General features: G+C 41.2%; 1 long non-coding RNA gene across 1 annotated transcript in view; it reads right to left on the bottom strand.

The window, feature by feature from the left end:
* Positions 1 to 25,674, bottom strand: part of LOC119428145 — a 54,624-nt gene extending 28,950 nt beyond the window's left edge. The window contains exons 1-3 of the long non-coding RNA XR_005187695.1: positions 25,452 to 25,674; positions 14,288 to 14,358; positions 13,700 to 13,765 (exon numbers count right to left, since the gene is read on the bottom strand). This is a non-coding gene — a long non-coding RNA (uncharacterized LOC119428145). The remainder of the gene's footprint in view (positions 1 to 13,699; positions 13,766 to 14,287; positions 14,359 to 25,451) is intronic.
* Positions 25,675 to 26,011: the final 337 nt, after the last annotated feature.

Genomic DNA, 26,011 nt, shown 5'->3' with positions numbered 1-26,011 from the left:
AGCGTGCTGTATTTAAGGAAGTAAATATGGATGCTACACATGTTAGCATGTGTGTGTATCGATTCTGAAACTCTTGTGCAATCAGAACTGATTACATGATCAGACATGCACGTTTGGTCCAGTGTCCTCTTGACAACTCCTCTGGTGCAATTTTTGGAAAAGAAGCAACGCACTAAAAGAAGAAACAAACTCAAGTATCGATCCCATCACGTCTGTATCGATACAGTCCAACAACAACTTTTGTATCTCAGTCATCTCAAGCATGGGAAATCTAAAAGAACAAAGGCAAAGCAACTGGACTTCTGTTCTGTAGCTGAAGGTGTGAGAGTTCCAATATATAAACTGCATGAGGTTGGTATCATAATCATCAATACATGGACTGATCTACTTACAAGATCAGATGAAATGGCACATTACCGTTCAGACTGAGATTGCTTTGAAAACTTCAGATGTGTATCCAATTTAGCAGCACACATGAAAAAAGACCTAACTTTTTGCATTAGTCTCCATAAAAATTTAAAAATCTTAGGTGGAACTGAACTGCATTGTTGTTGCGGTGTATAACACGGTAATTGAACTCTTAATGAGTAAAGAAAACGGATAATTTTGTCAAATAACTAGAAGTTTTGGTGAGTAAAATTCATTTTATTCCATTTTATTTTTTAATATAGTCAATCCTGGCTAACCAAGCCCCAATTTTTGTGTTAAATGTTTAAGTTTCCATTTAAAAATGTTCTAGCACTCAAAACTTGTGAACTTCAGGTTGACTATATTTTTGCTATTCATTATGTTATTGTGTTGAAGCTTCTGCTACAAATGACAAATGTGGAGCTGAGGGTGACATAAAAGGAGACTTATTGATTGAAACGTTTTTAATTCAGTTTCTCGCTTTAGTAGGCTAATAGACTAATTAAAGGCTTGTGATTGCTGTATGAAATACAGCTGTGATGCAATGTCCTCCTGCACTGTTCCTTTGTAATAATTATGGTTTCTATAACCTTTGCATAATTATGGTATTAGAAGGTGAATTTATTCAGGTAGGACCTACAGAAGGCCTAGCTGTGAAATGTCCTGTATGCCACTGCTGTTCAAAAGCAGAAAAAAAGGGTTTGTATTTAAATAAACTAAAGAAATCATTGTGCTTTTTTTGCTGGTTTCATTTTTTAAAGTTCATTATTAAAAAAGTACATTTCAAACAGTTGCAAAACTGGAAAAGTTAATAAAATCGTTGCTTTTTCCCTTTTTTTCTTAATTTCTTAATGAAGTATCAAGCAAAACAAAGAAAATGAAACAAAAGTTAACGAACATCTGTTTCTGTCCATGTTGCATTTGAGTTTTTTTTTATTTTATATAATAGGAGGAGAAAAGAAAGCACACACACATATATCTGTGGCACAGTCGGGCTTTTCACACACTGCCCGGCATACATAAAACATGCCCTGTTGCTTCAGTGGGAGCAAAAAGGAAAACAGTGCCATCAAGTGAAATTTTTGAGGATTCCTCAAACGCCTTCGCTGATCAATCCATCATAACATCAAACCGAAGGCAACAGATGTCCATTGAAATTTGTACACGTCAACTAAAAGCACGCATTCATTCAAAATATCGATTCTTCTTTGCAAAGAGTTGCCACGCCACAGTTAAGCTTAGTTAAACCGTTACTGTGAAAAAATTTCTACTTTCGCATCCTTTTCAGGTTAAATAAGCTTCAGATATCTACTATGTGGGGATTTTCGCACCACCTACTCGTGTAGCGAGGAGATGCGATGGAATAAATGTGGTGATTTTATGTTCACAAAGACATTTAAGATGTTTCAAAGTAAGGACAGAGTGATATGGAAGAGGACGACTCACCGTGGCAACCCCTGAAGAGAGAAACACCAAAAGAAGAAGAAGGAACAAAGGGAAATCATCATTACAATCTGAATCAGAAGTAAGCTAGGGTATGGGTTTAGGTTTGCTACAGTAAGATAAAAAGCAAGCGTAGTGAATGAGTGAAACTGACAGTGAAGGCTAGAGTCCAGAATGGGAGAGAACACAAGAGAACGAGGGAGAAGGGGCGCTTCGATAATAGTCGATAATGGACAATTAACTCGAGCTAGTAGTGCTCGCTACAGTTAATAGCAGCTTCTGGTGCACCAAGTCCCCAATCACCACTCAGCCTTATTCACACTGGGAATACAGGCGATATCAAGCTGCAGGCTACTTGGTCTCACAGGTGTACATGCTGCATTGGCAATCTCCACAACGCCTTCAAACAAAAGCTCAATACCAACAAAGTGTCCCAAAGTGCAAACGCAAGCACTCCGCAGATGGAAAGTCTGCGCAGTGCCTTAACCTTGTTCATTGTTTCATGTCCTTTTCTCTATCAAAATAAACCCAGAAGCTGTAAATCCCCCTTTAAAAAGCCGCATACAGCCACTGCTGCGTGCAGACACAGAAATTAGCATAATTAAAGCAGTATAGCAGCTAATTGCAAAAATACATGTGGGGATGTCACTGCTGTGCATCACAGAGACAATGCATGCACTCGTATGACGGGCCTCAGAAGTGATTTAACTGCCCACACAACCCCCCACCACCCAAGTCCCTTCAAGCTCCATCTAAATCTATTGATCTGTGAAACACGGGGACCCAGGGGAGGCAATTCACTTAATATCATACATCTAATGATGAGATGAATAACGATTAAACCATTTGGTAATTAAACGTCTTACAAACCACTTAACTGACTGCGCTGGAGGTCGGAGCAACTGCTTATTCGTTTCTCGCTCCGCGCAAAAAATTAGGGAGGTGGATCGGTGGTGGCGGTAGAAGATGGAGGCTGACGCGATGGTGAAAACACCCTAATGACTGCTAGCAGCAACAGCACTGATCTGTAATGTCGAAAATTGAGGAAAACTGTAAAGGAAATGTAGGAAGAGTGAAATGTAGCATCTTACATTGAGAAATAAGAGGTCTCCAAATAGTTAATGGCAAAGGTTTTTCAGTCTGTTACACTACCGCACCAAATTTGAGCTTGGTGTCTGTAAAAACTGTTCATTCTGTTTTTATTAGCCATCTGGACGGATTCTCCTTTGTTGAAACGTTTTGTCTATTATCCAAAAGACTTCTTCAGTCTGAAACCCTGCAAAGAAAACTCAGTCTTATAAATAGCTCCTTGTCAGAATGGACCAACCAGTTTGCTGCCGACAGCCAGAACTAGAGTTTTAAACAGGACTGACCCAATAAGTTCATGTGCGTCCAACAATTTCTTTCTGAAGCAATCAATAAAATCCATCTGGTGGTTCTTGAGATATTTTGCTAACAAACAAACCGTGTTGACCAAAAGCTAATGGCAAAGTTTACAGATAAGATCTCACACAGTCACCGTCAGTGGTTGATAATAAACACTTGGCTTTCCATTACTTTGCGTTTTTACTGATTTATATGTGTTTTTAACTAGCTTGTGTACTACTTTTACTGTAAGTACCACTGTACTAGTACTTACTGTACAACTTTAGGCACTTTAGTTGGCCTTGTTGCTGTTTTAAGTGCTTTATAAATAAAGTGGTATGGCACTTTTATAAGGAAATGTGCAAGTGAGAAACAAACTTTTTCTTTCTAACATTAGCCCATATTGCAGCTAATCCAGCCGCAATTTCAAGAAAACATACCATCAACGTCTAATCCCTTCGTGTAGGCAACAACTGCGAAATGTTTGCCATCACTGGAACATTGTTTTTACATGTTATACAACGTTTAAGCATGGTTATATTAGTAAAGTTTCTGATGTCCTTTCTCCTCAGAAAGCTAACAATAGCTCCCAACAGTCGTCTCCAGCCCATTCACAGCCTTTACACGTAGAGAGACGCGTGTCCTGCTCCTGGCTTCATATTGAATGATGGCTGGTAAACATTGTCGCTCCAAAAAGAGACGGGATTAAAACCTGCTTTGCCCATTGAGGGGAACGGCACTCGAAGAGAAAGCAGGAACAATAGCCAAATGGGGGACGATATCGCAACGGTCCAATGTCTGCCGGTGATGAATATGTGGTAGATTATAACCAATTCCATCATTTCCATAATGCAGAAGTCTTTTTTTTTTTTTTTTGGCCCTCCTTTGCCACTATTCACTAAATAAATGAGAAAACTATCACCCGCGTAGAAATATGTGACAAAAGGCAGAAGGGAAGGAGACGAAGATTTGAATGACTCCCCGTGCCTTTGACAATACCGCTGCTGTCCGGACACATTCGGAGGCAGTGGAGTGAGTAAGACCTGCTGGAGTATTTATCATTGGGCACAATGCCGATGTATTACCATGTCAGCTATACCACTTTACAGCACAGAATGGAACTTCAGTGAATACAAGAGGGTTTTACATAAAAACCAGGTGGAAATATGAGGGCAGAGTTCTTTTGATGTGCCGTATAAACTGGAGGGTCACTTATTGGATGCTGGTTTGAAACCCTGCAGCCACAAAGAGCCAGCCATTATATTTAACCAGTAGGTTAACAATTTTAAAGTAATGTAGAAAAACTTTTTTAAAGAACAGCAAAGAGAGTGCGAATAAAAGATGCAAACAACTTTTTGATTGAAGGTATAAGCTACGTATGGCTTGGTAAAAATTATGCAAAAAGAAAGTATGCTTCAAAGTTTGACTCGATTAAGGGTAGGTGATATCACAAAAATGTATCACTTGAATTTTTTTTAAAGTATAATCAATCACAATTTTAATATGATTTTTTTTTTATATATATAATTTTGCAGATTCCAAATCAGTACAACCAAACAATTTTTTTTTTTTTTTCTAAAATTCAAAAGTTTCAAAGTTTTCGAAATTGTTTTCGAAAACTTAACACCGTAAAGAAAAACAATAAGTACAACAGATACACTCAGGACAATTTTTAAACCATGTGTTCAGCTAATTTTATTTGTAACATTTGACTTTGTGATATTTAGGATCATCACTGAAAGTTTAATTTAATCCCAAAAACTAAGAATAAATGGAAAAATGTATTTAGACATATTGACAGCTAAAGCACAGCAGTTTTATTAATATTTGTAGTTTGTTTATAATGCTTAAGGTATTGTGCATTTATTTTTTATTTTCTCTGCTATTCTGCTTTAAAGTTGAGAGCCTGATGAGACAACGTTAGCAATTAACTAGAAAGTTCCCAGAGAAACGTTGATGAGGACTGCCAAGCTGCTGCCAATTAAAATAGTTGATTTCACAGTACTGTGTTGGGATTCGCTCTCATCTAACAGTATACCAAATTTCGGCTGAATAGCTCTAAAAATGGCTGCGTTATCATATTTTTACATTTTTAGCTAAGGCGGCCATCTTGGATATTTGATTTGCATTAGGAATGTATAACAAATTGCTCTCAGCTACAACCATACTAAATTTCAGCTCAATATCCCCAAGAATGGCCGAGTTATAGTCAATTTTGTGTTTGCTGAGGTAGTTGTGGCAGCCATCTTGACTCAAAATGGCTCCAAACGTTAACCAGTTCTAGACATTTATCTGATTGATTACTTTCTGTGAGTTTCAAACATATACATCAGTGAGTTCCTGTTTTCTTCAAGGACCTCTACACGCTTAAGTCATGTGACTTGACAGCAGCAGTTAGTGTGGAGTGTTCTCCCATTCATTTCCTATGGGGAAATATGGCATCTTTGTTGGCAAAATACATCACCATGGTAACTCCGATTGCCAATAAAAGTAACAGCCCTCATATTGAAATTGAGCCGGTCATTTTGATATAAGTTGTGGGGGTACACGTTGCGGTTCGGACCGCATTAACGGTAACGGAACAAAAACAAATAAACGCTTATTAGGTGTAGAATAATAGGCGCCTTTCATGCATTGCATGCTCTCCTATGCATTGCAATGGCAGTCCCCAATTAGATTGGATACCAGACTCGAGCTGCAGTAGTAGCCCAAATAAAACGAGAGGGGAAGCGATGCTTAGCGCTCCGTGAGATCAGAATGATAATGGGTCATTCCAAACCAGTTTATCTTTAGGACGGGAATTAAGCGGACTAGCAAAAAGTGGGATGTTGCTCAAGAAAAAACGGCATCACCACAAGTCTGGAAACAACGAGACAGAATGCGCCCTATAGACGATCTGCTTTGGCACATCGTCATTATTGTCCTATAATCCTACAATCTCGTATCGTCCTCCTATAAGCAGCTGCTTCACTGCATATTCTGAGTCCACCTGTTACTTTTCTAGAGAGCTCCTCAAAAAACATTAAACTTGTGAAATTCCTGAGCCATATAGAGCATCTCCTGACCACAGCCCTCCTCACACCTCAGCATCACTGCCATCTTTTCGGTCGTTCATTTGATGCATGCGTTTCTCCGTGTGCGTGTGTGGATCAGTGCAGTCCACTCCTAAGATTCCTCCCATGGTGGTTTATTTACTTTATCTACAATATAATGCTTCAGTGAGCATTAGCAACTTTGAGACGCAAGTTTCAATCAGGCGTCGAGCGGCGCCGCGTGCACCCCCGTGCGTGTGCTCAGCCAGGTGAGGAGAAAAGATGAAAACCCGACGCCAAAGAGATGGCATGGCTATGAACCGAAAGGCTGACAAAGAGGTCCCGAAATAATACAAAATAAAAACGGACAGCTGAAAGGGAGGGAGAGCGGCAAGAAAGGAATAATAGAAAAGGAGAAGCGGGGAAGAAAGCCAGGAAAATAAACTGTACAGGACAGCAGGGAGAAGAGCTGAGGGGAAAAGGTGCTGGCTGATTTAAAAAAAATAAAATAAAAGGAACGCTGAAACGGGGAGAAAGCGCATGACAGACAAAGGGAATGATAGAAAAAGACAAAAACAAAGTGAAAGAGAAAGCATGGGAGGAAGGTAGAGAAAAAGAAAAGGCAGGGGAGACAAGATGTTCTCCCAGGGTAGCGTGGAGCAGGTCTTGTCCAATAAACACAGGTGAGCAGCTTGACAGGCAAGGACCACCAGGCTGACTGACAGCAGAAAGCTCTCACTGACCGCCAGCTTTATGTTACATGACACCAGGAGTGCAACTCAACTGACAAAGAGAAGCTGCCTGCATCTCCCAGACTGTGGGAGGGAGCAGGTGAATGGCACCCCCCCCCCCCCACCCCCACCCCCGTACATGCTTGTGCACGGCTGTTTAAAACGGATTCCACGCACGGTGGCAAACGCAGTTACACACCCTCACCCACTCAGACAGGAGGAGAGTGATGCCATTTTCCTTCACAGGTGAGCAGAAGGAAACACCCTAGTGCCTCGGTTAGTTAGTGCGAGAAAGTGAGGAGGTGTTGGGGGGGGGGGTATGTACGCTGTGTGCCGACTGAATCTTTTCCACATGACGGGCCTCGGGCTGTTTTTGTCAACTGCACTCTTGAGCAGCAAGGAGTCAGGTAGTGTGACCACATGATTGCCCAAGAGGCACCGTGGTGAGAGGAGGGGGGTGGGGTTGGGGAAGTGAAGGGCAAAGACAGGGGTGGGGGGCTGAGGGACAGGAGCGATGCAACACGCATGATGAGGTGTAATCACAAACCCCATTCAGGGTGCAGTGGAGTTTGTCAACATACACACATTCACATTCCACTGTCTGTCAGCTCCGTGACCCAAATCGAGCATGCTGGGTTGAGTGCGAGTGTTTTCTCTCCACACGCTCTGCCCATTCCACCTCCAACCAAGAAGTAACAGTTGCACTGTCTGGGCTAGCGGTTTGTGGTGAAGTTGGGCCGCTTAGTTGTAGGATCTCGCTGCCCTCCGTATCCCTTTTCAAACTGCGATCAAATGTTCATTAAGAACAAAGGACTTGGCTTGTTGCCTCTGGAGTAAAAGCTTTTTCTTTTCTTTGTTTTTTCTTTTTTGTTCAATGGTTGTTACCGCTTGGTTTGATTTGAGAAAGCAAAGACATAAAAAACACACAACAGGGTCTTTTATACAACACAGGAATCGCGATGCTGGTTTAAAAATGAAACTGTCATTGTTATAATATAAACAGTTTTGACATGCTTGCTTAATTAAAACTTGATATGTGACGAGTAAGACGGTTTGAATGCGATGCATTTCAACATCCAAGCAACAAATCCCATTATCCAAGTGACAAGTGGCACAACATCCCATCTTTCACATGGATAGATACAAAATAAAACGTCTTAGCCAAGTTTCGCTGAAGCAGATGAAATAAACACAAATCTGAAAACTCAGCTCTGAAGTTGCAACGAGCGATTGTTAAAAAGGTACTCGTGGCAAAGTCTCGACAACTTTTCCATTTAGTGAAAAAAAATCTGCACAGTTTTCATCATATATTGTGCTCTTAAATTAAACATTTGCAAGCACAATTTGTGAACGAATGCCAACCACCATGTGTGTTTATCTACGAAAACAGACAAAGTGACTGAAAATAGGTCAACAACGTTCATGGAAGAGCCATTTGGGACGGAGAACTCGTACAAGTTTGATGTATTGGTACGTCTTTACACTAAGATTTGTCAAGTTAAATATGCAGATAGGTTTTCAAACAGAAACAAAGGAGCATTTTAACTGTTTTACTAGAAAAATACAATCAAAGAAACCAATTGTTGTGATTGAGCTACAAAATGCAGCTCTTCAAATAATCCAGATTACAATTTGCTATAGTCTCCTGTAATTTTATAGCAGCTTAACTCCTCTATTGCCACCTAAATGTCTTCAAGATTCTACAATTGTCCGATTGCACCATATTTGTTTTCCTACCCTGACAGATGTAGGTCAATCACCAGATTCAAGCTTCCACTTAGTTTTTGGCAGATTAAACCAAACCCTTTGTTTATATTGAGCACATATCCACATTTCAGTTGCAAATCAATGTATTTGGAAAACTACCGGAGTAAACTCTTAAACTGCACCACTTGATATAGTTCAGGATAACCTTTTTATATGTTTTTTTTTGTCCCCATTATTGTTTTTACAACTGGTCCAAAATGCTGCAGCCCGATTTTTAACTGGTACAGGCAAAAGAGCACATTACACCAGTTCTGGCCTCCCTGCACTGGCTCCCGGTTCACTCTCAAAATCAGTTCAAAATCCTTCTGTATGTTTTCAAATCGGTGAACATTTCTGCCCCCTCTTATCTCGCTGATCTGCTGCAGCCATATGTCCCACAGCGCTCTCTGAGGTCAGCAGACCAGATGTTTCTATTAGTTCCAGGAACCCGTCTTAAGCTCAGAGGTGACAGGGCCTTCTCTGATGCAGGTCCAAGATGGTGGAATGACTTACCACACTGCACGTAAGGCAGGATCCCACTTTCACAGTTTTTAAGTCACGTAAAATATAATAAAAAAAACTTTTACACGCAGGCTTTTGACACTGTGTGAGTTGATTTTAACCCGCCTGTATCCTTCAATGTTAGCCATTTACCAAAATTTTCAGCCTATAAGTCACGCTTTTTTTGCATAATTTGCATGCCCTGCAATTTATAGGCCAAAGTAACGTATTTATGTATTTTTCCCTAAATTTATAAACCAATTTTTGGCTGAGATATGACCGTTTTCATTCATTCTGACTACAAAAAAAAGTACAATTTTCAGTCACTAGATGGCAGCAGAGTAGTAGTAGCAGTATGGCATGTGGTTATATCATGTAATTAATAGGTAAATGTGGCTATAATGACAAATTCAAAAAAGTTCAAGACAAAAACAACTGGACTTTCTTTATTATACTTTATTGTTTTTGTCTTGGAACTTTTTTTAATTTAACAAGTCCTGGATGACTGAGAATCTTCACAAGCTATTAATGACACAATCGGCTTGCCCTTGTACACCCACCTTTATTCTGCTTGAAGCAACCGTCAAACCAGCTGCACCACCCTGGCAAAATGCAGCTAATATGACCATTAAACTATATTTATTAAGTAATAGTTCAACTGAGACACATCTTTGCTATAATTTTGAGCAAATAAATAAATTGTTTTTATGCGTTTATCTTGTTAAATTTCGAAGAAATGAACAGCGGCTCATCCCTCTGCGCGTGCTCTCTTACGCAAATCGGATTTTAAAATGCAGCTGATTTGACCGTCAAAGTGCATTTATTAAGGAAAAGTTAGACTGAGACACACATTTACTATAATTTCAAGCAAACAAATAATTGTTTTTAAGTGTTAACCTTGTTAAATTCTTGTTAAAGTCCTCCTGTGCACGCTCCCGCGGCCACCATTTGTCAGCCCATCGATTTTTGGCACATCCGCCCACATTTCCAGGTTGTCAGTGGTGACGCATTATAGATGTGACATATACTAAGTGACACATTTATGCATTGTTCCACTTTATTATTTGGACTGATGCGACTTATGTGACGTGTACGGCGGAAAATGCGGTAATCTGTTTTTTTATCCTGTGTGCTTTGCTTGTTTGTTTCTGCTGTACAACACTTTGGTTGGTGTTGTTGCTGTTTTAAGTGCTTAATAAATAAAGTTGTATGGTATGGTATGTTTAATTTAATAGTTTGCAACCAATGCCTTTAACACAATTATTTAAGAAATGCCCAAGATGCTAAAAATTCTGTCAGCTTCTTGGCAACCCAATGTATGTCTATATACTAACATTTACAGACCTTGAAATAAACAGAACTCATCAGCAGGTTAGATTACTGTATTTTTAGTTTACATTGTGATGACGATATCCCTATAAAACACTGTACTGTGAAGGGCTAACATAAACTTTACACTATATGTGCAGCCTGAATAATGAGACCCCGTGACACTTTAGTGATGACACACCAGTTCAATGTGTCAGGACAATCAGCGTTTAGATGTCGGGGGAAGAATGCAGGACTATGGGCCACCGATTCACTGGACACGATCACCTGCGAGTGAATCAACTCATAATTCTTCCCACCTGAAAGAACGAGTTCAACCTAAAGTCAGGCCTCTCTGATGTCATCCCTGCCTCAGGTTGAGTTTCACAATAATCTCAGGCTCTTGGAGGAAAGCTATCCAGTCCAGCTTCCTCAGCCGACATTTCTCCAATTAAATTGCGAGGTAAGAATAACACTTGAAACATTAGAGGCCTGCTTTTTTTTATAGAGAGAGAAATTAAGCTAGTGTTTGCAATCACTCACTTCCACAGTATCGGTCATCTCCAGGTTGAGGCGCGCTACGAAGTACGCTGAGGCCACCTACTCTGGGAGCAAGCAAACCTTTTCCTGTTTTTCACCTCAAGTTTCTAAAATTACATGTTTATCTTAAAATGGAATGGAAAATTTGGCACTTTAAGAACTAGATGAAAGATAAGAATGTAACAGAGAAACAGGCCAGCCGCAAGGATCAATAGTCTCATGGAGACGTTTTATCTTCTCCTAAATAATGCTCATTTTGAGCCTCCTTGCTTCCCCACTCTGGACAAAAACCCTTCATGAAATTTCTTTTCTTCACCCCCATCCATCTACTCTGCATCTCCACAACCTTGCTCGTTTCTCTGCAATGAACCTCAATCTTTTTTTAATTTATTGTGAAACTCACATGTCGGACAGTTGCAAAGAAAATATACAGCGCGAGTGGAAAAATGAAGGTATTTGAAATGTTTATATATAGAGCTGGAAAATGGGGACTGAAATCACTCCTGTTATGGTTTTTCACACTGGGTCTTAAACAAGACGTTCTTATCAGCAAATGTCCAAAGAGGGAAGAAAAAAAAGTTGGTAATATAAATGCCAGGTGTGGAAGTATACGTTTGTGGTGGAAATAATTTACGTAGAGTCAATTTAAAAGTGAGTTCAGCTACTTATCAGACAGATTAGTAAAGGGTTGGTTGTCACTCGTCCAACCACTTTGCTCACAGTATGACACCATCAAACCGCAAACTAAACTTTGTTAAATTGAAAAATGGAAACTTCCAAAACATCCAGCAACTCCCCTCCCCGTTGCATGAGTGCAGAGACAAAACAGTGGACCATAAAGAGAGAAGGGTGCATGAAGAGCGCCAGTAGATCCCAGGGCCAGGGAGAGAAAGTAGGGAAAGTAAACCTTTGATGAGTAAGACTTTTTTTGTTAAGCGTTGGAGCTTAACTTTAAAATATTCTGGGTGGCAGTGAATGGGGGATTGACCAAGGGCCCTGATCTCAGCCACACACTGGGGCACTGGGGTTAATAGTGGATAAAGATTAGGGGGAAAGGGTTGCTTTCCTTGATTTCCATCCACCCCCACAGCCCACTATCCCATTTTCACCATCTGCACCAATCCCAAATGAGCTACACAACGGAGGCTACCAATAGGGAGCAATCCAAGTCCCCTTTGATTTTTGCCTCTACCCCTCCGTTTGCTCTAAGCACCCAGGGTAAAGACCCGTGGAGGTTTGTCCACTCAGGGATGACAGTTAGCAGGCTCAGAGAAACCATATGGGGATTGAAAATGGAACGACAAGGAGCCTCTGATTTACAACAAGAAATTAAGTTCGAACTGGAAATGTGAGCAGAGGGCTGTTCAGTCCAAACTGCAGTATTTTTCAAAGTAACCTAAGATTTATATGCCTAATTGCTGTAGATTTATTTCTATAAATGTATATTATAAAAGTGTTTACAGATGATGTATGACTTGAAGTGTTGGGGCAATTATACTTTTTAATAAATGATTAGAAAGACTTCTTTGAGCCAAAAGATATGCAGTATGGGTTCATCTTTTGAAGATTTAACCGAGTACTAGATAAATTAAGAACTAATATTTAAATCTCTTTTAGGTGGAAGAGGGAATATGGACTCCGCTGTACTCCGGAAAGTCAAGACTGCTGGGGAGGTCAACTTGGTCTATTGCTAAGTTACTCTGTGTCTTTATTTCTGCCTAAATTTCCCCCTTATATATTTATCCAACCACAGTTTATACTTTATCTGCTTCAAGAATACTAACATTGATTAGATTAATTGTTTAATACCTTCATTATAGGGAAAAATAATGCAATGATGGGCATAACCAAGAGTGCATAGAGAAGAAAGGTGGCAAACGACCATTACTCATTGCCTTTAGTTCATATTCTACATTTATTTTCACCATTTTTGGAGCTCTAACAACTGGAAATAAGTATAAATATACTAATATTCATGTACTATGGATGCCAAGGTATTTATAAGAGATTCACTGACTGGAATAACCCACTGTTAATTACAGTGAAACTAAAATTATGGTTCCAAACACTGGTTCTTGAGGAACACCATCCTGCATGTTAGTTGTTTCCCTGCTCCAACACTTGATTCAGTGATTTAATTACTTCATCAAGTTCTGCAGAAGCCTGTTAATCACCCGTTCCTTCAAATCAGGTGTGTCAAGCAGGAAAACAACTAAAACGTGCAGGATGGTGTTCCTCAAGGACCAGGGTTGGGAACCACTGATTTATACTACACAACTCAAGATTCTTCACCTTCCTGAGTTAACCTACCAGATAACGAACCCCAATTTAATTAGATGAGTAAAATAAAATTAAAAAATGATGAAGAGCAAATTGTGTTGAGCCCTATCTTTAAGCAAATAGCAATTTATAATTATACAGCAAGAATAACACTTAAGCTTTGTTTAATCTAATTTTGGTGGTTTAAAATAATGTGAAAAGTTGCAGATTTAAGCTTTTAATAATCTAAATATAAAACATTTTTTCCTTTTTTACAAAATATCTATTTCACTAAAGGTAAAGTCCATTAGTCCACGATCACAAAATCAGGTATGCAAGAAAAACACTGAAAACTGATTTACTTACCACTTTGTGCCTCACGCTGCTTGTTGTCTTCTTTTTTCTACGGGCACAGAGTGAGCATATTTCATCCTAGAAGAGAACAAGAATAGGTCTAAAACATGACACAAAACACTGATGACTAAAACCTGCCCTTGCTTTTTCCATCTTCCCTTCCATAACCTCTATTCGTTGGACTTAGTCGAGTTTTGCATCAAATCCTAATCGAGACGTCAACAATAAAAACACAAAACCTCAAATCTGAGCTTGAGTGCATTTGCCCACCAGAGTGCATATCATAACTTCTAAGTGAGAGTAGATTGAAAATCCTTGGGGTGTGAAGACCAAACAGGCCCAACTGAGAGGTTGCCCAGCAGAGGGGGAATTCTATCAATGTGGACAAGATGAAGATTTGTTACATTGGAGGAGAAATGGGAACCCCGTGACCCCAACATTCACCTAAACGCCATAAAAACTGCAATACTGACAAAAAGCTGGGGGAATTTTACTATATTTAAGCAACTAAGGCTTTGAACGTCTTTCATTATGAATAGTAACATCTTACAGGTTTACGATTTGACAGATGGACAAGAAGGGACAGATACAGATACTTACCCTGAGGGAGAAAACTTGCTGTTGTTGTTGTTCGTCAAAGGGTGAGGTATGAGTCCAGCGATGTCGGCTCACTAAGACAAGGAAGAAAAAAAAAAATTAAACTAGAACAAATCCATTAATTTCTTCCTTTAACACATTCACCGCTGTTGCAAACAAGTGTGGGCTAGAAAGTGCATTGCATAACTATTTTCTCTATGCTGTGAAGGTGAAAGCAATAAATTTTGAAACAACAAAGTGCACCTGGATTTTGCTGTGAAGCTTGAGTTTGTGTGTGTATATTTAAGTGCATGCACCAACAGGCAATGTACAATAGAAGCACAACAGCAGCCCCCCCAGTCCGCACACACTGCTCCCTCCCTCTGAAGTTTAAAGGTGCCGTGCCTGCAAGGCTCAAGCTCTCGGTGCAAAGTAAATCACACTGTTAACCTGACATGATTGATTTTCTCATGTACCCCCATTCAGCTGCCTTCGCTGAAACGCACGTGCTGCACAGTATGAATGATTCTCTTTCTTTGTGTGCGCGTTAAATGCAAGAACGGCAAGAGTGCACAACGCAACTGCAGCTACTCACGGCTGTGGACGTTTTCCTGCACATGCATCAAGTTTAAAAAAAGGAGACTGCTTAAGAGAACGAAGGAACTTCTGCTGCTGGGAGTACGAGGGGCACACAAAGTGGGCTGGATGTTCCTTTCTGAGATGCATGTGTGCTTCCCTTTTATTCTCCCAGAATCCCAATGACCCCTACAGGCAACCAGCGGCTGCTGAACGCTGAGGAATGTGCTCTCTGAACTGTACAAAAAAGCCCTCAGCTCGAAAGGGAACAGCTGAAAACAAAACATGCCAACTGCTATAATTTTTCACCGTTGTGGAAAACGTTGCACTGACTGCTCTGCAACCTTTACTCAAAAGCAAGAAGTGGAGGGGGGTGGACGGACACCGGTGGACTTCATGTTTAAGAATTAGCTTATACTTGTGGGATGACCAAATATTTTAGTGATGTACCATATTTTTCGGACTATAAGGCACACTTAACATACTTTAATTTTCTCAAAAATAGACAGTGAGTTCAATAATCAGGTGCACCTTGTGTATTAATTCTGGGTGTGCTTACTGACCTCGAACCAATTTTACCGTATTTTCTGGACTATAAGTGAAACTTTTTTTTTTTCCATAGTTTGGCCAGTCCTGTGACTTAATAATCTGAAGTGACTAGCATACGTTTTTTTCCTATTCATGACGCAACTTTTGACTGACGCGTTAAATGTTCATTCATACTGACATGAACCAAAGAGTAAACATTACCATTTGCAGCCAAGAGAGGGCCCGCTAGGCTTTTGACAACTATATGTTGTTCCTTTACCGCTACGCCCCCCCACTCCAAAAAATAAAAAATAAATCACTTAAGAGACAACTCAGAAATACTTAAAACGAGTAAACAAAACGTGACATGGAATGAGATTGGTAAATTTACCGGTAACTTGCTTGTTGGACTTGTTGGCTTGTTATGTTAACTAAGCCTGTTTAGGTTACCAGGTATGTTCTGTGTGTTATTATTATTTCAGATTAAATGTCTATTCTTGCACTTTGTGAAACGCATTTCTAAATAAATGCGACTTAAACTCCGAAGTAACTTATATATTGTTTTTTCCCTCTTCATGAGAGATTTTTTGACTGATGTGACCAGAGCGACTTATAGTCCAGAAAATACGGTATGTGGTTATTGTGAATGAGTTGAATAAAGTTTGACTTATCAGACTGTTTTGATTCGCTTAATGCGCCTTATGATCTGGTGGGACTTGTGTATGAAAACAGACCCGTTCATCGATATTGCACCTTATAATCCGGTGCACCTTATAGTCCGAAAAATACGGTAATAAAACAGTTTCAAATGTCCTTTAGCTCCAATGTAGACTTCAACACCTCTGGGCTGTGCAGATGCCATAATTTATTTACTAGAAAAGCATTCGGCATGCTATTAGTCCATATGACCTCCAATTTGTGGGGATTTACAAATACCACACATCTTCATGCCAAATATAAAACCACTGGTAAATTCTATCAACTTATAAATATGGCCAATGCATTCAAGTATTCATGAAGGCCTGCTAATGCTATAGGCTAATATTTACATAAAGAACCTGCACGCTTAGTCAAGATAAACTATTTAAGACCTAGACCACAAATACCTCTACAGTGCAGAAAAAGGAGGGCCCTGCCATGAAAGAGGACATTATGCTAACAAGTCAGATTACTGTACACAATAACTTTATCTTAAAAGTAAATACCATCCTTGGTGGGGTGTTACGGAAAGTCACAAGCAATATTTCTGTGGGGACCAAATGCTCCTTATCAGCATTAGTCGAGCAATTCAGGCCCGCCCGAAGAAAGATGAGTCTTCAAACTCATTCTATTCATGGTCAGACGTGTAATTACCCTCAGCTCACAGTCTAGACGCAACCGCTTTCACAGTATTTAAGACTCCCCCCCCCCCCCCCCCCAATGCAACGCACGGACGCTCTCTCCTACCGCCAAGCCCCGCACGTTAAATCTGTGGGCAGATAAATTAGCAAAGAATGCAATAAAATAGACACAATGAGGGGAACTTTATCCTCCCCGCTGCTAAATGAGATTTCTTTGAAATGCAGATCAGTGGCTCTAGATTAGTGAATTTTAGCTGCTGTCAACATCATAACAAAATACAAATGCGATTGTTCGCCGCTGTCTTATCTCCTTGCTTCCATCTGCTGGCTGCTTATTTACTCCCCCTCCCCACCTCGATTTACTATGCAGATCTAAATAAGTCGCATCAAAAGGAGGGCTTACTGCACAATGCCTTCTTAAGCTTCTACATCAAGGTATTTGAAAAACCGGTAGTCACATGAAAAGGCTGCCCATCAAAGGCACATCTCTAATGAACTCTCCCATATCAGAGGGGGCTAGTGGGGCCTGGCTTTAATGCCTTCTGTGTGGTGAGAGAGAAGCAGACCTGCAAGACAGACCTACCAAGCCATGGCAGTGGAGGAGGAGGAGGAGGAGGAGGAGGAGGAGGGCCTCACCTATCAGATGAGATTAGCTCAGAACTGGAGCTAGCCTTCAATCCATCTACATTTTAAATCAAGGTTGAAGGTGACACTTAATGGAAAGCGGTACAAGAAACTTACAGAAGTACAAGAATGGCATTTTGTCTCATTGTTTTGCGTTCACTTGTACATAGTTTTAAATATTTTTGAAAGCTGATTCCAAAGTGATAAAAGTCTTGAAAGTCGCCTTTACATTTTGGTGTATACATCTAAAACGCAACTTTTTGAAAACGATGGCACAGTCCCACCTCCTGTCTAACTTACAACCCAGAGCGGGACAGACGTAACAACCAAAATGAGGGATTACATCTCCTGAGCCATGCTCAGTAATTCAGGTAGAAAAATCCAACAAGGTTAAGTCAGGTCCTCTGGACAGATTCTTCTTTGTTGAAACGTTTCATCTTTTGTCCAAAATACTTCATCAGTCTGAGGAGCTGCAATAAACTCAGTCTTATTTATTTATTAACCTTTATTTAACCAGGCAAATCCCTTTAAGATCACAGATCTCTTTTGCAAGGGAGGCCTGAGTCTGAAGGCAGCCCAACATGCATGTTGTTGAACAGTGGGAGGAACCAGAGTACTTGGAGAAAGCCCACACAGGCACAAGAAGAACAAGCAAACTTCTCACAGAAAGACTCCTGGTCCAACCGGAGATTGAACCCAGGACCTTCTTGTTGTGAGGAAACAGTGCTAACCACTGAGCCGTTGCGCTGATACTAGCAATAACAGCATTGTAAGACGGAGACTGTTGGACACGGAGATCTCCACTCCTGTTTAAGGATGGATGGGTTAGTCATCTTTGTGAAGAGAAACCATCCATCGTTAAACAGGGGTGGAGGCCTCCGTGTCCAACCGTCCCACTCTTACAATGCTGTTATTGCTAGTATCACGCAACCCTCTGTCAATAGCAAGCAGCCATCAGGGTGCTAAAGATCGGTTGTTATGCTGATGGTCCTCCTTTTGCATGTGAACAGCTAGTTTTGGCTGTCACCAGCAAACTGGTTGATCCTCTATGAGAAGGTGGAGTCTTTCAAATGAAAGATGAAACTCCAAAAAGAAACCGCCCAGATGACATGATTTAACCCTTTTTTGTGTGCTATTGATGAGACAAAGTTTGTTTCAGTGCCTCAGACTGATGAAGTCTTTTGGATGAACGACCCAATGGTTCAACAAGAAGTGTTAGACTGATTACATGTTTGTGTTGAAGATGCTCAACTACAGCAAAATCCTTCGTATGCTACATTACTTCGAGGCTGATTAACAAAAAAAAAGTTGGAGTCTCTAACACATTTGATTGTTGTACACATGCTCCGTGCCTTGTGTCCTGTTTTTGGTACATATTTGTGACACCTTTACAGCGCCACACACAGGCTTGGCACTGTTACTTCATCATTTTGAGTCATTTTCCTTGACTCCTTGTGGCTGAAACATTTCTAGTAGATGTGGTGTGTTTGAGGTTTTTTTAGGGATGCACGATATTATCGGGATGGTATCGGTATTGGCCGATATTAGCGTTAAATTTCAATATTGGACATCGGCCATTCCATCAAAATAACTTACCGATATAAAAGGCGTTTTTGTATGACAACCCAGTGACAAGGATGCCTGCAGCGGCAGCACAACGTGATGACATCACGCGTGCCTACCTGTTCTGATCATGGCAGAGAGGAAAATTCAAAATGTCGGCGGTGTGCAAGGTTTTTTTCGTTGAAGATTTTGGATTCTGAAGATTTTTGGACTATGTTGAGCCTCGCTACATCGTCTCCAGTCTGAGATATTTTTCTATCGTAACGTTACCCGAGTTACAAGCCGTCATTTCCGATGTCATTGAGAAGCTAATAGCCGATAGCACTTGGGTGAGTTTGACCACAGACATTTGGACGTCATGTTAGCCCCGTTGGCATGATTAGTCTTACGACACAATGGATAGAGAAAAACTGTGAACTTAAAAAGGCTGTCCTTCATGCACCAGAGTGCAGAGGATCCCACACTGCAGCTAGGAAGCTGGAACAAGCCTCCACAAGTGAAATAGCATCGCAGGTGACTAATACTAATTAATAACATTTAACATTTTTAATTTAATGTAACTTAAAGTGCTATGCATATCATATGGCTGTTAATGACTTTATGTCACCAGCTGTTACAGCTGTTACACAATTTTTGTCGCAAATAAGCCTAAATAAGAGGGCTATGTTCTGACGAAGGAAAGTATATAAAATATCGGTAACGGTTATTGGCCAAATAAGTTTTAATATATCGAATATCGGCCAAAAATCTGATATCGGGCATCCCTATTTTTTGTTTTGTTTCTTTTAGAAATGATAAGATTCTTTAGGACAAACATCATTTCTGTGAGGACAAGTAAATATAAGATTCTCTAAATCAAAAGATAATAATGGGTATCTGCTCTGAATGGTGGCTCAATCAAGCGATCAGAGGAAGAAGCAGCAGAAAGTCTCCCATCAGTCTGCTTCTTCCCAGGACTTCAAGCAGCTTGGATGGTCTTAAGAGCTTTTTGCACTACGCTCCTGCAATAACCCTTAATTTCATGGTGTATTTGTTGCATTCAGCACACGGTACGGATTACAGCTGACAATATCCAGACTTATACAGGAAAAATCAACTGCATGGAGAGATCATGATTTGTAACCCCCTCACCGCCGCCATTCTGCTTTGTAGCCTCTACGCCTGGATGAAGGGAAGACCCCCACCAACGAGCCTGCAGTTTACCAGTGAACAATTAGCCCCGGAGCACGAGCAGGCCGAACGCTGGCACATGTGGTTAAGAGGCGAGCGCTGCGGGAGAGCGCCAGATGATGAAGGGATGAGAATGGGAGGAGGGAGAGGACACCGGGTGGGTTTGTGGAAAGAAGGCGTGTGGCGCGTGGCACACGTGTGGCAGCGTTTTGTGGCTTTTAAGCATCATTTACGTACAAGAAGAGATGAATACACAACAAGAGAAGGCGCTGCCCAACTAATCAGCCACAAAACAATTTCTAACCAAACTGAATGTTAATGTAAAAGGCACCTGATGGTTGAGTCGCCCTGTTAGAGACCCAACTTCTCTCCCCAACCCCTCAACTCTGCCGCAAGCGTCTTTCTCATGTGTGGCATGCCAACTGGGCTCGGTGCCAGTCGCATTTACAACCACAAGGGAACCTTGTCTTTTCGCCTTGCCTAATGAAATGACAAAACAACAGATTTGCATATGCAGAAACAGGTGTTGTAACAGGTTTGACTCCTCTTGACCCAAGCAGTGTTAAAGAGAGTAAGTGCAGATAAAAAAAATAAAATAAAAAAAAGTTTATGACCAACAGCTGCCGGGAGGTATTTAGGCTCTAATGGGCACTCAAGTCTGCACCATCTGCCCTCCTGCTTGCCAGAAGTGACGATCTAAATTAAAACCCATTCATCAAAAACCATAAAAATAAACTATTGTTTTGCCAGGTCCATATGTTGCCACTATTTATTTTTACCTCTGAGTTGCGATGGAAGCCGAGTGTCACGACCCACGACTGTGATTCAAGGAAAGTCCAGGAAGCCGCACAGTAGGCTATAATTACCCCACCGCCGATTTGCTGCCTTCAAAACCAACGCACTGCGTCATCGTCCACATTATCCAAGTCCGTGCAATCCACATCACAGAGGTGAAACCCTAGAAGAGCTATTGTGGTGAAAACACGACCATTGTTTTGAGTGGGAATAGGGATTTCCATCTAAACGTACAACACGGGCGTTCAGATGACAGAAGATAAAAATCATTAGTCTTTACTTGGCATCTGTTGCGCCAAAAATAAAAACGGATGGAAAAAGTGAGAGTCACAAAACTCAAAGTTAAAGAGATGCATTTCTGCAAATGTCAAATGCCTCCCCTTTATATTTTGACCATATTAAGTCCTGACACAAATAGGGCATGACTTGGAGCATTCGTGCACTAAAATACACAACTAGCACAACAGCCACCGCCTGACCGTCGTCCTCAACCACCAACAATCAAACCCCTGCCTCCATCTGCATTCCCCCTCCTGTTTTTGTTTAGACGAGAGAGACAGAAGGAACGAACCTGAGACAGCCGTGACCCTGCGCGAGTGTTGCATCCTGCTCCGAAGCTACGCCAGCAGAAGGGAGCGCCATATGCCCTCAGCCCCGAGCTGGATGCTCTTTCTGCAGCCTAATGTGCCTGTCAAAAACTGTTATTGTCATGACCCACCCCTCCACGATTTCTGTTTTCTCCCCCACACACTCGCAACATGTTTGAAATAAACATTTTCCCTCCTTATTAGCAGTTAAAGAGGACAGACTCTTATGCAAGTTAAAAGTTTTATCTTCAAACAGGAAAAAACTCACAAATACAGCCAACTATAAACCTACAAGTTCAACATAGCTATGGATATTCTCCAAGATAATTTGCTTCGGTCCTCATTTATGAGCCATTATTTACGTTGCAAATAACTAAACCTGTTTCAATATGTTCGCAGGACATATAGCAGGTGAAATGTGACGCATGCGTCGACAAAGACCCTTTAAATTAAACAGAGCCAGATTTAGCCTCACGTGATGTTTATGAGTGACAGGCTGACGGCTGAATGTGGTCTGAGCAACACTGACCTTGCCTCGTACCACGAGTGACCCTGTCCTTTATTCAGGGCAAGACCCCAAAACCAGCACAAACAGTCACAGGCTTTGAACAAAAGCTGCAAAGCTTTCACAAATTTTAACTAAATAGGGGAAAAAGTAAGGTCTGTGGGTTTTGTTGGGTGTCCTACGATTTGAGTTTACGGATAAATAGTGACGAGGCGTGCTCATGGCAGCTGTGAATGTCGGCTAAAAGGGAGAGAATTACACATAAGGTCACAATGAACGCCGCGGTGACAAGAGGGGAAAATATTTGACATGTTTTAAAGAAAGTATCCTGATGCTCAATAATCCAGGAAGAGACATCTAACAAAGTTAAATCAGGTCCTCTGGATGGATTAAAACATAAATAAAACAACTTGTTGTAATGATTCATTTTTAATCCAAAAGACTTTGTCAGTCTCCTCATAGTGGATCAACCAGTTTGCTGGTGACAGCCAAAACTAGCTGTTCACGTGACAAAGGAGGAGCATCAGCCGCTTGCTATTCACAGAGGTCCGAGTGATACTAACAATAACAGCACTATAAGGCGACAATTGGACACGGAGGCCTCCGCCAGGGTTTAATGATGGACGGTTTCTCTTCACGAAGATGGCTTCTTTCACTCCTCAAACCAACATTCCTCTCTATCAAGGATGTGCACATCTTCATCCCTGTGAATAGAAAGTGGCCATCAGGGCACTAACGATCCATCGTTAGGCTAATGGTCCTCCTTTCCCAAAGAAGTCCGTTGGATGATGGACAAAATGTCTCCGCACAAAAAAAGAAACCATCCAGATGACCTGACTGAACCTTGTTGGGTTTTAAACCTGGATTATTGAGCATGAACTTTGGTGTTTTGAACCACTTTGATCAGTTTTGTTTGGTGGTTCCTCAGACTAAAGAAGTCCGTTGGATGATGGACAAAATGTCTCCGCACAAAAAAAAGAAACCGTCCAGATGACCTGACTGAACCTTGTTGGATTTTAAACCTGGATTATTGAGCATGAACTTTGGTGGTCCTCCTTTATCGTGTGAACAGCTAGTTTTGGACGTCAACAAACTGGTTGATCCACTATGAGAAGGTGCTATTTATAAGACTGAGTTTACTGCAGCTCCACGGACTGAAGAAGTCTTCTGGATTAAAGATGAAACATTTCAACAAGTTTTTTTTATTAGTTTGAGTCTGTCCAGAGGACCGGACTTAACTTTGTTAGGTTTTAAAGAAAGGTTAGTCAAAAAAAAATCTAAAAGTCTGATAACTTTGTGACTTTAAGAACCCAAAGTTCAAACACGACAATTAAAGGACTAAATACAAACAAAATAAAAATAAGAAAACGTGAATGACTGAGTTACTGCCTCTCCAAATCCAGCAACCTCCTTCGTAATCCACATCCCCTGGCCCCACCCTGTACAGCTTTCCCCAGCCAACGTTCCTCCTCGACGATGTCTAGTCGGGCTTACGGAGTGACCCAGAGCGTAACTAAAAAAGTCTGAGCCGTCTGAAGACTCTTAGGAACTGGGGCACACAAAACATCATTACCGTGATGTGGATAATTATGGCCTCTTGAGCATGTAACACACTCTTTTATCTTAAGAAGTCAATCTCTCCGAGGCTGACAGCTCGCAGCGTATGATCCCGGTAAACAAACACCGGGGAGAGAAAAAAAAAAAAGTGCCATTAAAGGCCAAAACTGTCAACACAAATTCCATCTTTATTGGGGGGGAGGGAGCCAAAGTGCGAGGGAGGAAAAAAAAAATGGCTTGATCACTTCAGGGTTGCTTTAACTTGCATGGAGGTTGTCATGGAAACGTTTCTACGAGGTTAGCGGAGATAAAAAACCCGAGCACATGCCATTTAATTGCCTCCAAGTTCAGCAACAGGGCGAAGTTAGCCGTAGGTAACGGCGCGCGGGTTCGTTCGCCGGGCTCTGGGATGTGTTTAGGAAAGTGATTCTGGTGCGCCGCTCACTAAATAGTTTTAACCATTTTCACCCCCGAAATGTAGCAACACCTTAAGGGTTTTAGTGAGCAGTAATTATTACAGGGGGGGGGGGGGATGGGTGCAACTCAAACACTAAGCAACGATTTCCATATTTAAGGTGAAGTCCTGCAACAAACCGAAGCTGAATCTTAATTTTGATAAATGATTGAAACATATGACAGGGTATACACATTAATCCTGTGGAGGACATTCATTTTCCTATTACCATAATGTAGAGCACGACCACCCCATGATGAATGCAGCAATCAAAAAATGGATGCAGAGGGGGGGGGGGGGGGATAAGTGCGCTGCTCCCTGCGATCGTCCACTCTTGGACAGGAGACTGGGAGACAAATGGCAGCTCCAGCTTCGCCTGAGGGGGGGATGCATCCTGTTTTACAAAAATCTTGTGTCCACACTACACCCCCCCCCCACCCCTGCAACAATATGTGGGGGCTTGAGATATGAATAGGGAGAAGTTGAACAAAGAGGTTGATTGTGACATATTTCACGAGGGGCATTTATTGCTGCCTGGCCTCTTTGAAGAGTGAGAGCTGCTGAGTGAGGATGGAGGGGGTAAAGGGTGGGGGGGACTCAACCCACACCTGCAGACTGAGGAGGGAACACCTGTGCACCCTGCAGCCTGAACAAGAAGGGCTGCAGCTGAATCCAGTGGGGGGTGAAAGCTGATCAGACAGGCCTGAACCATCTCGTAGCTCCGAACGTCTTCCGAGGAGACAAGAAAAAGTTACATAAATTGATTTTTTTCATTTTTTTTAAGCTATAATTACAAAATAAGTGTCAAGACACGGACAGGACCTCAGTTTAGTGAGATAAATCCCATCAGCATCTTTGTTTGCCTTGGGATTGAATAGAAAACAGAGCGTGCAGCAACGATGAGGCGTCTGCTGATACTGGAGAAAACATCTAGCTGTCAAGCAAATAAAAAGCACCCACAACTCCAATCTGCTTTAAAGACTGCACTTTTTTTATTTACTTGTCTGCAGTTGTGTTTACTAAAACAACATGACATAAGCAGCTTAAAAAGTAAGGGATAATGTTATTTTTATAGCATAATCACTTATAGGCAACACATCTGAAAATACTAAATATGGAGCAGTAAAAACAAAAAGTTGGGATTTAATTCAACATAGAATTAAATTAAATAGCGATATATTCCTTCAATTTGTATAAAAACTAAAAAAAAAAAAATTAAAGTGTGCAATTTTGACTTTTAAATTTAAAAAAAAAATTATTTAACGTTTTAAAGAAGAGGAGAAAGGTTTTTGAAGAAGTAAGAGAAATATGAAAAGTTAGTACAACCAGCCGCTGTTTTGAGCTATGGAGGAAACAGCTGGGCGGTAATTACAAAGAAAACACAAGAGTCCACGCGCGACTTGTAAATAAACAGTCGCGGCGCGCGCGGACGAAGCGAGTTAGCAAATATGGCAAACACGGACTAACTTGTGGTTAAACAAAAACTTACCATAAAAAAAAATGGCAGGTATGTTTTATTCCCTCCCGGTAAAAGTCAAAGGGGACACACCAGGTGAGAAGTCGTCGTCCCCTCTCTACGCTCGCGGAGACCTGCGCACGTGACCGTCCGAGAACAAGTTCACCATGACCGAGAGGTAAGCGAACAACAAGCGGAGTAAATATATTTGTTTAATATCCCTGCGCCGTCGGGAGACACGCGCACTGTCCTCCTGCTCCTGTTAACGCAACAGAGAGAAGCAGTCCTGTTTGAATGACGCGAGGAAGAAGCGCCTTGTTTTTTTTTTTTGTGTCTCAGTTACGACTCAAACACATCACGCCGCATCCCAGCAAGCAAGTATATTTGGGACTAGAAACCCCCACCACCACCCATCATCCCCCCACCCCCACCTCGGGGAGGCACTATTCTATTGCATGCGCGCGGAGGAGTGTGTTATTATTTTTGAGGGCGTGCTGCGACCCCCCCATGCGTGACGTCAGGGCCACCTGTAAATAAAAAAAATTAAGAAAAAGTTTGTTTTTATGTTCAAGAACTCCTCGCGGGACTGTAAC

Source organism: Nematolebias whitei, chromosome 22 (genome assembly GCF_014905685.2).
Source record: "Nematolebias whitei isolate Nwh7 chromosome 22, NemWhi1, whole genome shotgun sequence".
Lineage (NCBI taxonomy): Eukaryota > Metazoa > Chordata > Actinopteri > Cyprinodontiformes > Rivulidae > Nematolebias > Nematolebias whitei.
This window is presented reverse-complemented; position numbering and strand designations above follow the sequence as displayed.